The 14,844-nt window shown below is 36.6% G+C and overlaps 1 non-coding gene across 1 annotated transcript; it reads right to left on the bottom strand.

Moving 5' to 3' along the window:
* Positions 1-8,997: 8,997 nt before the first annotated feature.
* Positions 8,998-9,101, bottom strand: LOC112798700 (small nucleolar RNA R71). The gene has a single exon (XR_003200299.1). It is a non-coding gene; the product is annotated as a small nucleolar RNA R71 (small nucleolar RNA).
* Between the last annotated feature and the right edge of the window lie 5,743 nt (positions 9,102-14,844).

Genomic DNA, 14,844 nt, shown 5'->3' with positions numbered 1-14,844 from the left:
ACGCCCCCCTAACAGGTCCATAGCCAGTTTTGACGACGTCTCCAGGAAGTACATGGGTCAGTTTACCACAAGAATCACCAAAGCATAACATCCCATCAGCCTACTCGGAATCACCTAAAGACAAGACAAATCCACGAGAAAATATCTTGACAGGTTCAACGATGAGTGCCTAATGCTCAACAGACTTACGGACTCGGTCGCCAGCCTTTTTCTGACCAATGGCCTCATGAATGAAGACTTCCTGAAACATCTCCCTACTAACCAGCCTAGACCATGCATGAAATTCAAAACGTCACAACGGAATACATAAACGACGAAGAGGTTAGCCAAGTCGTAGCCACCATTAAACGACAGCATGACAACACGGCACCTCGTAGTAACCCACCACCGAAAGACATCCCGAAAAACACACCAGACCCGTGCCCCCCCCAACCGACCACCTAGGGTAGAAAAGTTCTCGAACTACACTCCCTACTCGCTTCTTTCACAGAAATCTACCATCAAATCTGATTCAGAGGCTAAAAAAGAACTGCAAATGCTGTTGGATTTTGACCTCCCTGCACTCAAAATGGATTTTCTGGAACTACAGAAGCCCAATTGGCATGCTCTCAATTGCGTTAGAAAGTAGACATCTTGGGCTTTCCAGCAATGTATAATAGTCCACACTTTACCCGAGATTTGATGGCCCAAACTGGCGTCAAAACGCCGGTCAGAGACCTTTTTCTGGCGTTAAACGCCAGAACTGGCATAAAAGCTGGAGTTAAACGCCCAAACTGGCACCAGAGCTGGTGTTTAACTCCAAGAAAAGCCTATGCACGTGAAAGCTTCACTGCTCAGCCTAAGCACACACCAAGTGGGCTCCGGAAGTGGATTTCTGCACTATCTACCTTAGTTACTCAATTTCTGTAAACCCTAGCTACTAGTTTTAGTATAAATATTACTTTTTCTCATTGTATTAGACATCTTGCTTATTCTGGTTCCCCCTATGGGGCCGAAACCAATGAACACCATTATCACTTATGTATTTTTAACGGTGTAGTTTCCACACCTCATAGATTAAGGTGTGGAGCTCTGCTATTCCTCATGAATTAATGCAATTACTACTGTTTTCTATTCAATTCAAGCTTATTCTTGTTCTAAGATATTCATTCGCACTTCAACATGATGAATGTGATGATCAAGTGACACTCATCACCATTCTCACTTATGAACGCGTGCCTGACAACCACTTCCGCACTACCTGAAAACAAGCTTGAATGTATATCTCTTGGCCTCCTGGTCCACGACGCATGGTTGCCTCTCCTGACAACAGAGCCTTCCATTTTGTGAGATCAGAGTCTTCGTGGTATAAGCTAGAATCAATTGGCAGCATCTTTAAGATCCGGAAAGTCTAAACCTTGTCTGTGGTATTCTGAGTAGGATCTGGGATGGGGTGACTGTGACGAGTTTCAAACTCGCGAGTGTTGGGCGCAGTGATAGTGCGCAAAAGGATCATTGGATCTTATTCTGACACGATCGAGAACCAACAGATGATTAGCCCTACGTAATCTGTAGCCGGACCATTTTCATTGAGAGGACGAACGGTAGCGATTGACAACAGTGATCCCCCAACATACAGCTTGCCATGGAAAGGAGTACGCATGACTGGATGAAAGCAGTAGGAAAGTAGGGATTCAAGAGGAACAAAGCATCTCCATATGCTTATCTGAAATTCCTACTAATGAATTACATAAGTATCTATATCCTATTTTATATTTTATCTGTCTTTTAATTATCAAAATCCCATAACCATTTGAATCTATCTGACTGAGATTTACAAGATGACCATAGCTTGCTTCAAGCCGACAATCTCCGTGGGATCGACCCTTACTCACGTAAGGTATTACTTGGACGACCTAGTGCACTTGCTGGTCAGCTACGCGGAGTTGTGAAGAAAGTGTGTGAGATCACGATTTCGCGTACCAAGTTTTTGGCGCCATTGTTGGGGATTGTTCGAGTTTGGACAACTGACGGTTCATCTTGTTGCTTAGATTAGGTATTTTTCTTCTTTATCTTTTTCTTCAGAATTTTTAAGAATGAATTCTAGAGTTTCAGATGATGCTTTTATCATCACAGGAGCAAGTTGATTCCCATCAATTTGGCTGTTGTATGTAATGTCCTACTGAAACTTGGTTAACCATGTCTAATCTTTTTAGACTGAAGCTTTAGACTAACATTGCATGATTCCTGGAATTCTTATTAAAAATTTTGAGTTTCTTGTTTTCTTTTTCAAAATAATTTTCAAAAAAAAATACAAAAAAAATTTAATAAAATCATAAAAACAAAAATTTTTGTATTTTTTGTTTGGGTCTATTGTCAAATTTCAAGTTTGGTGTCAATTGCATGTTTCTATTTTTCTTGCATTTTTCGAAAATATATGCATTGTGTTCTTCATTGATCTTCAAGTTGTTCTTGATGATTTTTCTTGTCTGATCTTTAAATTCTCTTGTTTTGTGTCTTTTGTTGTTTCTCATGTGCATTATCCAATTGTTAGTGTCTCTAGTATGAAAACTTCTAAGTTTGGTGTCTTGCATGTCTTTCTTTTCTTAAAAATTTTCAAAAATATGTTCTTGATGTTCATCATGACCTTCATAGTGTTCTTGATGTTCATCTTGACATTCAAAGTGTTCTTGCATGTATCCCTTGTTTGATCTTAGTTTTTCATGATTAGTTTCATTTTGTTGTTTTTCTCTCTCGTCATTAAAAATAAAAAAAAATAAAAAATATATCTTTTCAAGTCAATAATATAGAGAATTGAAGATTCAGAACATACAGCAGAGGAATCATAGAGAAAAAGCTGGGCATTCAAAATGCCCCAGTAAGACGGATTTCTGGCGTTTAAACGCCAGCCAGGCTACCTGGCTGGGCGTTTAACGCCCAAGGAGGTAGCCAAGTGGGCGTTAAACACCAAAATGGATACCATTCTGGGCGTTTAACGCCAGGATAACACCAGGGAGGTAATTTTGTTTTCAATTCAAATATTTTTCAATTTTTCAAGTTTTAAAACTAATTTTTCAAAATCTTATCTTTTTCATACCCTCTCTTATCAATCATATCTTTTTCAAAATAAAATCTTTTTCATTTTTCTTTCAGTATTTTCAAAAATCCTCGCTAACAATTAATGTTGTGATTCAAAAATTTCAAGTTTGTTACTTTCTTGTTAAGAAAGGTTCAATATTTGAATTTTAGAATCGTATCTTTTAATTTCTTGTTAGTCAAGTCATCAATTTTAAAAATCAAATCTTTTTTTTTAAATTGTTTTTCAATCATATCTTTTTAATCATATCTTTTTAAATCATATCTTCTTCAAATCACATCTTTTTAAATTTTAACTTCAAAATCTTCTTCTAACTTCTTATCTTTTCAAAACTTACTATTTCTTATCTTTTTCAAAACCACTTAACTACTTTTCTCTCTCCAATTTTCAAAAACCACTAACAACTTTTTCAAAATTCTTTTTAATTAACTAATTTTTTTAAACTTTGATTTTATTTTATTTCAAAAAAATTTCGAAAATTCTCTCTCTCTCTCCCATCTCTTTCTATTTAATCACTAACACTTATCCTCCTTTAATAATTCAGACCCCCTCCATCTCTATAAGTTTGAATTCTTCTCTACCTCATCCTTCTATTCTTCTTTTCCTCTAACACATCAAGGAATCTCTATACTGTGACATAGAGGATTTCATACTTTCTTTGTTTTCTTCTCTTTCATATGAGTAAGAACAAAGATAAAGGCATTCTTGTTGAAGTTGATCCTGAACCTTAAAGGACTCTGAAGAGAAAGTTAAGAGAAGCTAAAGCACAACTCTTCAGAAAGGACCTGACAAAAATTTTCGAAAAAGAAGAAGACATGGCCAAACCCAACAACAACAATACAAGGAAGGTGCTTGGTGACTTTACTGCACCTACTCCCGACTTCTATGGGAGAAGCATCTCTATCCCTGCCATTGGAGCAAACAACTTTGAGCTTAAGCCTCAATTAATTTCTCTGATGCAACAAAATTGCAAGTTTCATGGACTTCCATTGGAAGATCCTCATCAGTTCTTGGCTAAATTTTTGAAATCTGTGACACTGTTAAGACCAATGGAGTTGATCCCGAGGTCTACAGACTTATGCTTTTCCCTTTTGATGTCAGAGACAGAGCTAGTATATGGTTGAACTCACAGCCTAGAGACAGCCTGAACTCTTGGGAAAAGCTGGTCAATGCCTTCTTAGCTAAATTCTTTCCACCTCAAAAGATGAGTAAGCTTAGAATGGAAGTTCAAACCTTCAAATAGAATGAAGGATAATCCATCTATGAAGCTTGGGAAAGATGCAAGAAATTGATCAGAAGGTGTCCTTTTGACATGCTTTCAGAATGGAGCATCATAGGTATCTTTTATGATGGTCTGTCTGACTTATCCAAGATGTCATTGGACCATTCTGCAGGCAGATCTATTCATCTGAAGAAAATGCCTGCAGAAGCCTAGGAACTCACTGAAATGGTTGCAAATAACCAGTTCATGTACATTTCTGAAAGAAATCCTGTGAACAATGGGACAACTCAGAAGAAAGGAGTTCTTGAGATTGATACTCTGAATGCCATATTGGCTCAGAACAAATTATTGACTCAGCAAGTCAATATGATTTCTCAGAATCTGACTGGATTGCAAGTTGCATTCAGCATTAATAAAGAAGCATCTTCTGAAGAAGAAGCTTATGATCCTGAGAACCCTGCAATGGAAGAGGTGAATTACATGGGAGAACCCTATGAAAACACCTATAATCCTTCATGGAGAAATCATCCAAATCTCTCATGGAAGGACCAACAGAAGCCTCAACATGGCTTCAACAATAATAATGGTGGAAGAAATAGGTTTAGCAATATCAAGCCTTTTCCATCATCTTCTCAATAACACACAAAGAATTCTGAGCAGAGTCTTTCTAGCTTAGCAACCATAGTCTTTGAGCTATCCAAGACCACTCTCAGTTTCATGAATGAGGCACGGTCCTCTATCAGAAACCTGGAGGCACAAATGGGTCAGCTGAGTAAAAGAGTTACTGAAACTCCTTCTAGTACTCTCCCAAGCAATACAGAAGAGAACCCAAAAAGAGAGTGCAAGGCTGATGAGCGGATAATTAATACACTTTTTGGCATTATTTTTATATAGTTTTTAGTAGGATCCAGCTACTTTTTAGTATATTTTTATTAGTTTTTAAGCAAAATTTACATTTATGGACTTTACTATGAGTTTGTGTGTTTTTCTGTGATTTCAGGTATTTTCTGGCTAAAATTGAGGGACATGAGCAAAAATCTGATTCAGAGGCTGAAGAAGGACTGCTGATGCTGTTGGATTCTGACCTCCCTGCACTCGAAATGGCATTTTTGGAGCTACAAAAACCCAAATAGCGCGCTCTCAATTTCGTTGGAAAGTAGACATCCAGGGCTTTCCAGCAATATATAATAGTCCATACTTTTCCCGAGTTTAGACGATGCAAACTAGTGTTTAACGCTAGCTTTCTGCCCTATTCTGGCGTTAAACGCCAGAAACAAGTTGCAAGCTAGAGTCAAACGCCAGAAACAAGTTACAAATTGGCATTTAACTTCAAGAGAAGTCTCTACACATGAAAGCTTCAAAGCTCAGTCCAAGCACACACCAAGTGGGTCCGGAAGTGGATTTCTGCATCATTTACTTGTTTCTGTAACCTTAGTAACTAGTTTAGTATAAATAGAACTTTTTCTCATCATATTAGATGTCTTGGTTATGTTGGTTCCCCCTCTGGGGACGAAGCCAATGAACACCATTATCACTTATGTATTTTTAACGGAGGAGTTTCTACACACCATAGATTAAGGTGTGGAGCTTTGTTGTTCCTCGATTATTAATGCAAAGTACTATTGTTCTTCTATTCAATTCATGCTTATTCTTATTCTAATATATTCATTCGCACACAAGAACATGATGAATGTGATGATTATGTGACACTCATCACCATTCTCACTTATGAACTCGTGATTGACAACCACTTCCGTTTTACATGGAAACAAGCTTGAATGTATATCTCTTGGGTTCAACGATTCACATCGACTCCCCTTTGACAATGGGGCATCTGAATCTGAGATTAGAGTCTTCGTGATATAAGCTAGAATTAATTGGCAGCATTCCTGAGATCTGGAAAATCTAAATCTTGTCTGTGATATTCCGAGCAGGATCTGGGATGGGATGACTGTGACGAGCTTCAAACTCACGACTGTAGGGCATAGTGACAGTCGCAAAAGGATAGTAAATCCTATTCCTACACGATCGAGAACCAACAGCTGATTAGCCATACGATATCTGTGCATGGTATTTTACATCCGAGACGAGAAATCCGATAGTTGATTAGCCGTACAGAAACCATAGTGGACCATTTTCACTGACAAGACGGGAAGTATCCATTGACAACGGTGACACCCAACATACAGCTTGCCATAGAAAGGAGTATGAAGGATTTTATGAAGGCAATAGGAAAGCAGAGATTCAGAAGGAACAACGCATCTCCATACGCTTATCTGAAACTCCCTCTAATGAATTACATAAGTATCTCTTTTTTTATTTTAAGTTTATTTATCTTTTAAATTATTAAAACTTCATAACCATTTGAATCCGCCTGACTGAGATTTACAAGATGACCATAGCTTGCTTCAAACCAACAATCTCCGTGGGATCGACCTTTACTCACGTAAGGTTTATTACTTGGACGACCCAGTGCACTTGCTGGTTAGTTGTGCGAAGTTGTGAAAAAGAGTTGAGATTACAATTGTGTGTACCAAGTTGTTGGCGCCACTGACATCACAATTTCATGTACCAAGTTTTTGGCGCCGTTGCTGGGGATTGTTCGAGTTTGGACAATTGACGGTTCATCTTGTTGCTTAGATTAGGTAATTTTCTTTTTGTTTCAACCTTTATTTTACTTTCAAAAAGTTTTCAAAAATATTTCAAAATTTTTTTTCTCTTCTTTTTCGTTCTTTTCAAAATAATTTTCGAAAAAATTCAAAAAATTTTTTTGGTAAAATCATAAAATCAAAAATATTTTTGTGTTTCTTATTTGAGCCTAGTGTCAATTTTTAAGTTTGGTGTCAATTGCATACTTTTATTTTTCTCAAAAAATTTTCGAAAAACTCATGCATGATGTTCTTCATGATCTTCAAGTTGTTCTTGGTAAATCTTCTTGTTTGATCTTCATATTTTCTTGTTTTGTGTCTTTTGTTGTTTTTCATATGCATTTTTGAATTATTAGTGTCTAAATATCAAAAATTTCTAAGTTTGGTGTTTTGCATATTTTTTTTCTTGAAAATTTTTCAAAAATAAGTTCTTGATGTTCATCTTGATCTTCAAAGTGTTCTTGGTGTTCATCTTGACACTCATAGTGTTCTTGCATGCATCATTTGTTTTAATCCAAAATTTTTATGTGTTCAATCATTTTGTGGTTTTTCTCTTTCCTCATTAAATTAAAAAAATTAAAAAATAAATATTTTCCTTATTTTACTCATAATTTTCAAAATCTTTGGGTTGACTTAGTCAAAAAATTTTAAATAAGTTATTTCTTGTTAGTCAAGTCAAGATTTCAATTCAAAAATTTATCTTTTCAAATTTTTTTTCAAAATCAAATATTTTTCATTTTTATTTCATGTTTTTTGAAAAATTTTTAAAATTGATTTTCAAAATCTTTTTCTTATCTTTATTTCATAATTTTCGAAATTAATACTAACAATTAATGTTTTGATTCAAAAATTTCAAGTTTGTTACTTTCTTGTTAAGAAAGATTCAAACTTTAAATTTTAAAATCATATCTTTTGATTTCTTGTGAGTCAAGTCATTAATTCTGATTTTAAAAATTAAATCTTTTTTAAAATAAATTTCAATAATATCTTTTCAATCATATCTTTTCAAACATATCTTTTTCAAATCATATCTTTTTCAAAATCAATTTCAAAATCTTTACTAACTTCTTATCTTTTCAAAATTGATTTTCAAATCTTTTTTAACTAACTCATCAACTTTTTGTTTGTTTTACTATTTCTTATCCTTTTCAAAACCACCTAACCACTTTTCTCTCTCTAATTTTCGAAAATTATTAACTTATTTTTCAAAATTCTTTTTAATTAACTAATTATTTTAAATTTTAATTTTATTCTATTTCTTCTCTTAATTTTCGAATTCTAACTATATTTAAAAAAAACAAAAATATTTTCCTTTTCTTCTTAATTATTTTCAAAAACTCCTCTCTCTCATCTCCTTCTATTTATTTATTTATCTTCTAACACTTCTTTTCTACTCATAATTCGAACCCTCTTCTCTTCTCTCTCTGTGTTAGAATTTTTCCTCATCTATTCTTCTTCTCTTCTACTCGAATAAAGGAATCTCTATACTATGACTTAGAGGATTCCTCTTCTTTTCTGTTCTCTTCTTTTTCATATGAGTAGGAGCAAGGACAAGGACATTCTTGTTGAAGCAGATCCTGAACCTGAAAGGACTCTGAAGAAGAAGTTAAGAGAAGCTAAAGCACAACAATCCAGAGAATCTCGAAAAAGAATGAGACATGGCCGAACCCAACACCAATGCAAGGAAGATGCTTGGTGACTTTATTGCACCAAATTCCAACTTCCATGGAAGAAGCATCTCAATCCCTGCCATTGGAGAAAACAATTTTGAGCTAAAGCCTCAATTAGTTTCTCTGATGCAACAAAATAGCAAGTTTCATGGACTTTCATCAGAAGATCCTTTTCAGTTCTTAACTGAATTCTTGCAGATCTGTGATACTATTAAGACCAATGGAGTTGATCCCGAGGTCTACAAGCTTATACTTTTCCCTTTTGTTGTAAGAGACAGAGCTAGAATATGGTTGAACTCTCAACCTAGAGATAGCCTGAACTCTTGGGATAAGCTGGTCACGGCTTTCTTAGCCAAGTTTGTTCCTTCTCAAAAGCTGAGCAAGCTTAGAGTGGGTGTTCAAACCTTCAGACAGAAAGAAGGTGAATCCCTCTATGAAGCTTGGGAAAGATACAAGCAATTGACCAAAAAGTGTCCTTCTGACATGCTCTCAAAATGGACCATCCTGGATATATTCTATGATGGTTTGTCTGAATTGTCTAAGATGTCATTGGATCATTCTGCAGGTGGATCTATTCACCTGAAGAAAACGCATGCAGAAATTCAGGAACTCATTGACATGGTTGCAAATAACCAGTTCATGTACACTTCTGAAAGGAATCCTGTGAGTAATGGAATGCCTCAGAGGAAGGAAGTTCTTGAAATTGATGCTTTGAATGTCATATTGGCTCAGAACAAAATGTTAACTCAGCAAGTTAACATGATTTCTCAGAGTCTGAATGGTTTACAAAATGCATCCAACAGTATTAAAGAAGCATCTTCTGAAGAAGAAGCCTATGATCCTGAAAACCCTACAATGGCAGAGGTGAATTACATGGGTGAAGCCTATGGAAACACCTATAATCCCTCATGGAGAAATCATCCAAATTTCTCATGGAAGGATCAACAAAAGCCTCAACAAGGATTTAATAATGGTGGAAGAAACAGGTTTAGCAATAGCAAGCCTTTTCCATCATCCTCTCAGCAATAGACAGAGAATTCTGAGTAGAGCCCCTCTAGCTTAGCAAACATATTCTCTGATCTATCTAAGGCCACTCTAATTTTCATAAATGAAACAAGGTCCTCCATTAGAAATTTGGAGGTACAAGTGGGCCAGTTGAGTAAAAGAGTCACTGAAACTCCTCCTAGTACTCTCCCAAGCAATACAGAAGAGAATTTAAAAAGAGAGTGCAAGGCCATAACCTTACTTGATTTGGCCGAACCTAAAGAGGAGGAGGAGGACATGAATCCCAGTGAGGAAGACCTCATGGGACGTCCTCTGGACAAAAAGGAGTTCCCATTTGAGGAACCTAAGGAATCAGAGGCTCATCTAGAGACCATAGAGATTCTATTGAACCTACTTCTGCCATTCATGAGCTCTGATGAATATTCTTCCTATGAGGAGGATGAAGATATACCTAAAGAGCAAGTGGCTAAATACCTTGGAGCAATCATGAAGCTGAATGCTAAGTTATTTGGTAATGAGACTTGGGTGGATGAACTCTCCTTGCTCACCAATGAACTGAATGAATTGGCTAGGCAGAAATTACCTCAAAAGAAATAGGATCCTGGTAAATTCTTAATTTCCTGTACCATAGGCACCATGACCTTTGAGAAGGCTCTGTGTGAATCTTTGAGGTATAGGCTGCCAAATTCTCATTAGAAATGGCAGACAAATCCATGAAAAAGGCTTATGGACAGGTAGAGGACGTGCTAGTAAAGGTCAAAGGCCTTTACATCCTTGCTGATTTCATAATCCTAGACACTGGGAAGGATGAGGATGAATCCATCATCCTTGGAAGACCCTTCCTAGCCACAGCAAAAGCTGTGATTGATGTGGACAGAGAAGAGTTGATCCTTTAATTGAATGAGGACTACCTTGTGTTTAAAACTCAAGGATCTCCCTCTACAACCATGGAGAGGAAGCATGAAAAGCTTCTCTAAATATAGAGTCAAACAAAGCCCCCACAGTCAAACTCTAAGTTTGGTGTTGAACCCCCACATTCAAACTCTAAGTTTAGTGTTGGGAGGTCCCAACAATGCTCTGAATATCTGTGAAGTCCATGAGAGCTCACTGTCAAGCTATTGACATTAAAGAAGTGCTTATTGGGAGGCAACCCAATTTTATTTATCTATGTTATTTTCTTTTTTTTTAGGTTGATGATCATGTGGAGTTACAAAAATAACTGCAAAAATTAAAAAAAATAAAAATAGCATTAAAAATAACACACCCTCGAGGAGACACTTACTGGCGTTTAAACGCCAGTAAGGGTAGCAGAATGGGCGTTTAACACCTAGTCTGGCACCATTCTGGGCATTAAACACCAGAAAGAAGCACCAGACTGGTGTTAAATGCCAGAAAGAAGCAACAATCTGGCGTTAAACGCCAGAAACAGGTTGCAACATGGCATTTAACACCAGAAATGGAATCAAAGCTGGCGTTTAACGCTAGAAACAAGCAGCAATCTGGCGTTAAACGCCAGGATTGCACTGTAAGGGTGTTTACACGCCTAATAGGAGCATGGATGATACATTCTTGACCCCTCAGGATCTGGGGACCCCACAGGATCCCCACCTACCCCACCTCTTTCTCTCCCCCTCACACATCTCTATAACACTCTACCCAAAACACCACTCACCTATCAAATCCTATTCTCTTCACCAACCACCTCCATCCTTCTTCCCCAAAAACCCCACCTACCTCACCTTTCAAATTCAAATCACTTTTCCCTCCCAACCCAACCCTAATGACCGAAACCTAACCCTCCTCTCACCCCTATATAAACCCCCCACTACTCCTTCATATTCACACAACACAAACACCTTTCCCCCCTCTTGGCCAAACCACCTATAACCCTCTATTTCCTCTATTTTCTTCTTCTTCCCCTTCTTTCTTTCTTCTTTTGCTGGAGGAAGAGCAAACTTTTTAAGTTTGGTGTGGTAAAAGCATTGCTTTTTATTTTTCCATAACCATTTATGGCACCTAAGGTCGGAGAAACCTCTAGAAAGAGGAAAGGGAAGACAAAACCTTCCACCTCCGAGTCATGGGAGATGGAGAGATTCATCTCAAAGGTCCATCAAGACCACTTCTATGAAGTTGTGGCCAAGAAGAAGGTGATCCCTGAGGTCCCTTTCATGCTCAAGAAAAATGAGTATCCGGAGATCCGACATGAAATTCGAAGAAGAAGTTTGGAAGTTCTTACCAACCCCATTCAACAAGTCGGAATCTTAATGGTTCAAGAGTTCTATGCCAATGCATGTATCACTAGGAACCATGATCAAAGTATGAACCCAAATCCAAAGAATTGGCTTACAATGGTTCGAGAGAAATACTTAGATTTCAGTTCGGAAAATGTAAAGTTGGCATTCCACTTGCCAATGATGCCTAGTGTTTCTTGTTTGAGTCTAGTGTCAATTTTTAAGTTTGGTGTCAATTGCATACTTTTATTTTTCTCAAAAATTTTTCGAAAAACTCATGCATGGTGTTCTTCATGATCTTCAAGTTGTTCTTGGTAACTCTTCTTGTTTGATCTTCATATTTTCTTGTTTTGTGTCTTTTGTTGTTTTTCATATGCATTTTTGAATTATTAGTGTCTAAATATAAAAAATTTCTAAGTTTGGTGTCCTGCATGTTTTTCTTTTCTTGAAAATTTTTCAAAAGTAAGTTCTTGATGTTCATCTTGATCTTCAAAGTGTTCTTGGTATTCATCTTGACACTCATAGTGTTCTTGCATGCATCATTTATTTTAATCCAAAATTTTTATGTGTTGAGTCATTTTGTGGTTTTTATCTTTCCTCATTAAATTCAAAAAAATCAAAAAAATATCTTTTTCTTATTTTACTCATAATTTTCGAAATCTTTGGGTTGGCTTAGTCAAAAATTTTTAAAATAAGTTGTTTCTTGTTAGTCAAGTCAAGATTTCAATTTCAAAAATTTATCTTTTCAAAATCAAATCTTTTTCATTTTTATTTCATGTTTTTCGAAAAATTTTTAAAATTGATTTTCAAAATCTTTTTCTTATCTTTGTTTCATAATTTTCGAAATTTATACTAACAATTAATGTTTTGATTCAAAAATTTCAAGTTTGTTACTTTCTTGTTAAGAAAGATTAAAACTTTAAATTTTTAAATTATATCTTTTGAATTTCATATGTTTTGGCCGAACCTTTCTTCACCCTCCATCTCCTCCATTTCTTCTTCTTCTTCTCCGTCCCTTCTTTCTTCTTTTACTCGAGGACGAGAAAACCTTTTAAGTTTGGTGTGGTAAAAGCGTTGCTTTTTGTTTTTCCATAACCATTTATAGCACCTAAAGCCGGAGAAACCTCTAGAAAGAGGAAAGGGAATGCTAAAGCTTTCACCTCTGAGTCATGGGAGATGGAGAGATTCATCTCAAAGGTCCACCAAGACCACTTCTATGAAGTTGTGGCCAAGAAGAAGGTGATTCCTGAGGCCCTTTTCATGCTCAAAAGGAATGAGTATCCGGAGATCCGACATGAGATTCGAAAAAGAAGTTGGGAAGTTCTCACCAACCCCATTCAACAAGTCGGAATCTTAATGGTTCAAGAGTTCTATGCTAATACATGGATCACCAAGAACCATGATCAAAGTGTGAACCCGAACCCAAAGAATTGGCTTACAATAGTTCGGGGGAAAAACTTATATTTTAGTCCGAAAAATGTAAGGTTGGCATTCAACTTGCCAATGATGCAAGGAGATGCACTCCCCTACACTAGAAGGGTCAACTTTGATCAAAGGTTGGACCAAGTCCTCATGGACATATATGTGGAAAGAGCTCAGTGAAAAAGAGACTCCAAAGGCAAGCCAGTTCAATTGAGAAGGCATGACCTTAAACCCGTGGCTAGAGGATGGTTGGAATTCATCCAACGCTCCATCATTCCTACTAGCAACTGATCCGAAGTGATTGTAGATCAGGCTATCATGATCCATAGCATCGTGAGTGGAGAGGAAGTAGAAGTTCATGAGGTCATATCTCTAGAACTCTACAAAGTGGATGACAAAACCTCCACCTTAGCAAGGTTAGCCTTCCCTCATCTCATCTGTCACATATGCAGTTTAGCTGGAATTGTCATAGAGGAAGACATCCTCATTGAAGAGGACAAGCCCATCACTAAAAAGAAGATGGAGAAAACAAGAGAGCCCACTCATGGACCTCAAAAAACGCATGAGGAAGTCCCTCATCAAGAAATCCCTGAGATACCTCAAGGGATGCATTTCCTCCACACAACTATTGGGAACAATTCAACACTTCTTTAGGAGATTTGAGTTCCAATATGGAGCAACTAAGGATGGAGCACCAAGAGCACTCCATTATTTTCCATGAAATTAGAGAGGATCAAATAGCCATGAGGGAAGAGCAACAAAGGCAAGGAAGAGACATAGAGGAGCTCAAGCGTTCCATTGGATCTTCAAGAGGAAGAACTAGCTGTCATCACTAAGGTGAACCCGTTCTTTGATTTCCTTGTTCTTATCTTTCTGTCTTTCAATTTTTATGCTTTTTGTGTTATCTATGTTTGTGTCTTAATTACATGATCATTAGTGTCTAGTGTCTATGTCTTAAAGCTATGAATAATTCCATGAATCCTTCACCTTTCTTAAATGAAAAATGTTCCTAATTACAAAAGAACAAGAAGTACATGAATTTCAAATTTTATCTCGAAATTAGTTTAATTATTTTGATGTGGTGGCAATACTTTTTGTTTTTCTGAATGAATGCTTGAACAGTGCATATTTTTTATAGTGAAGTTTATGAATGTTAAAATTGTTGGTGCTTGAAAGAATGATGAATAAAGAGAAATGTTATTGATAATATGAAAAATCATGAAATTGATTCTTGAAGTAAGAAAAAGTAGTGAAAAAAGAAAAAGTGGCAAAAAAAGAGAGAAGAAAGAAAAAGCAAGCAGAAAAAGCCAATAACCCTTTAAACCAAAAGGCAAGGGTAAAAAAGATCCAAGGCTTTGAGCATTAATGGATAGGAGGGCCCAAGGAAATAAAATCCTGGCCTAAGCGGCTAAATCAAGCTGTCCCTAACCATGTGCTTGTGTCATGAAAGTCCAAGTGAAAAGCTTGAGACTGAGTGGTTATAGTCATGATCTAAAGCAGAAAGAGTATGCTTAAGAACTCTGGACACCTCTAACTGGGGACTTTAGCAAAGCTGAGTCACAATCTGAAA

The sequence above is a fragment of the Arachis hypogaea genome, chromosome 4 (assembly GCF_003086295.3).
Source record: "Arachis hypogaea cultivar Tifrunner chromosome 4, arahy.Tifrunner.gnm2.J5K5, whole genome shotgun sequence".
Taxonomy (NCBI): Eukaryota; Viridiplantae; Streptophyta; class Magnoliopsida; order Fabales; family Fabaceae; genus Arachis; species Arachis hypogaea.
Note: the sequence above shows the minus strand (reverse complement) of the source record. Positions and strands in the feature narration are given on the sequence as shown.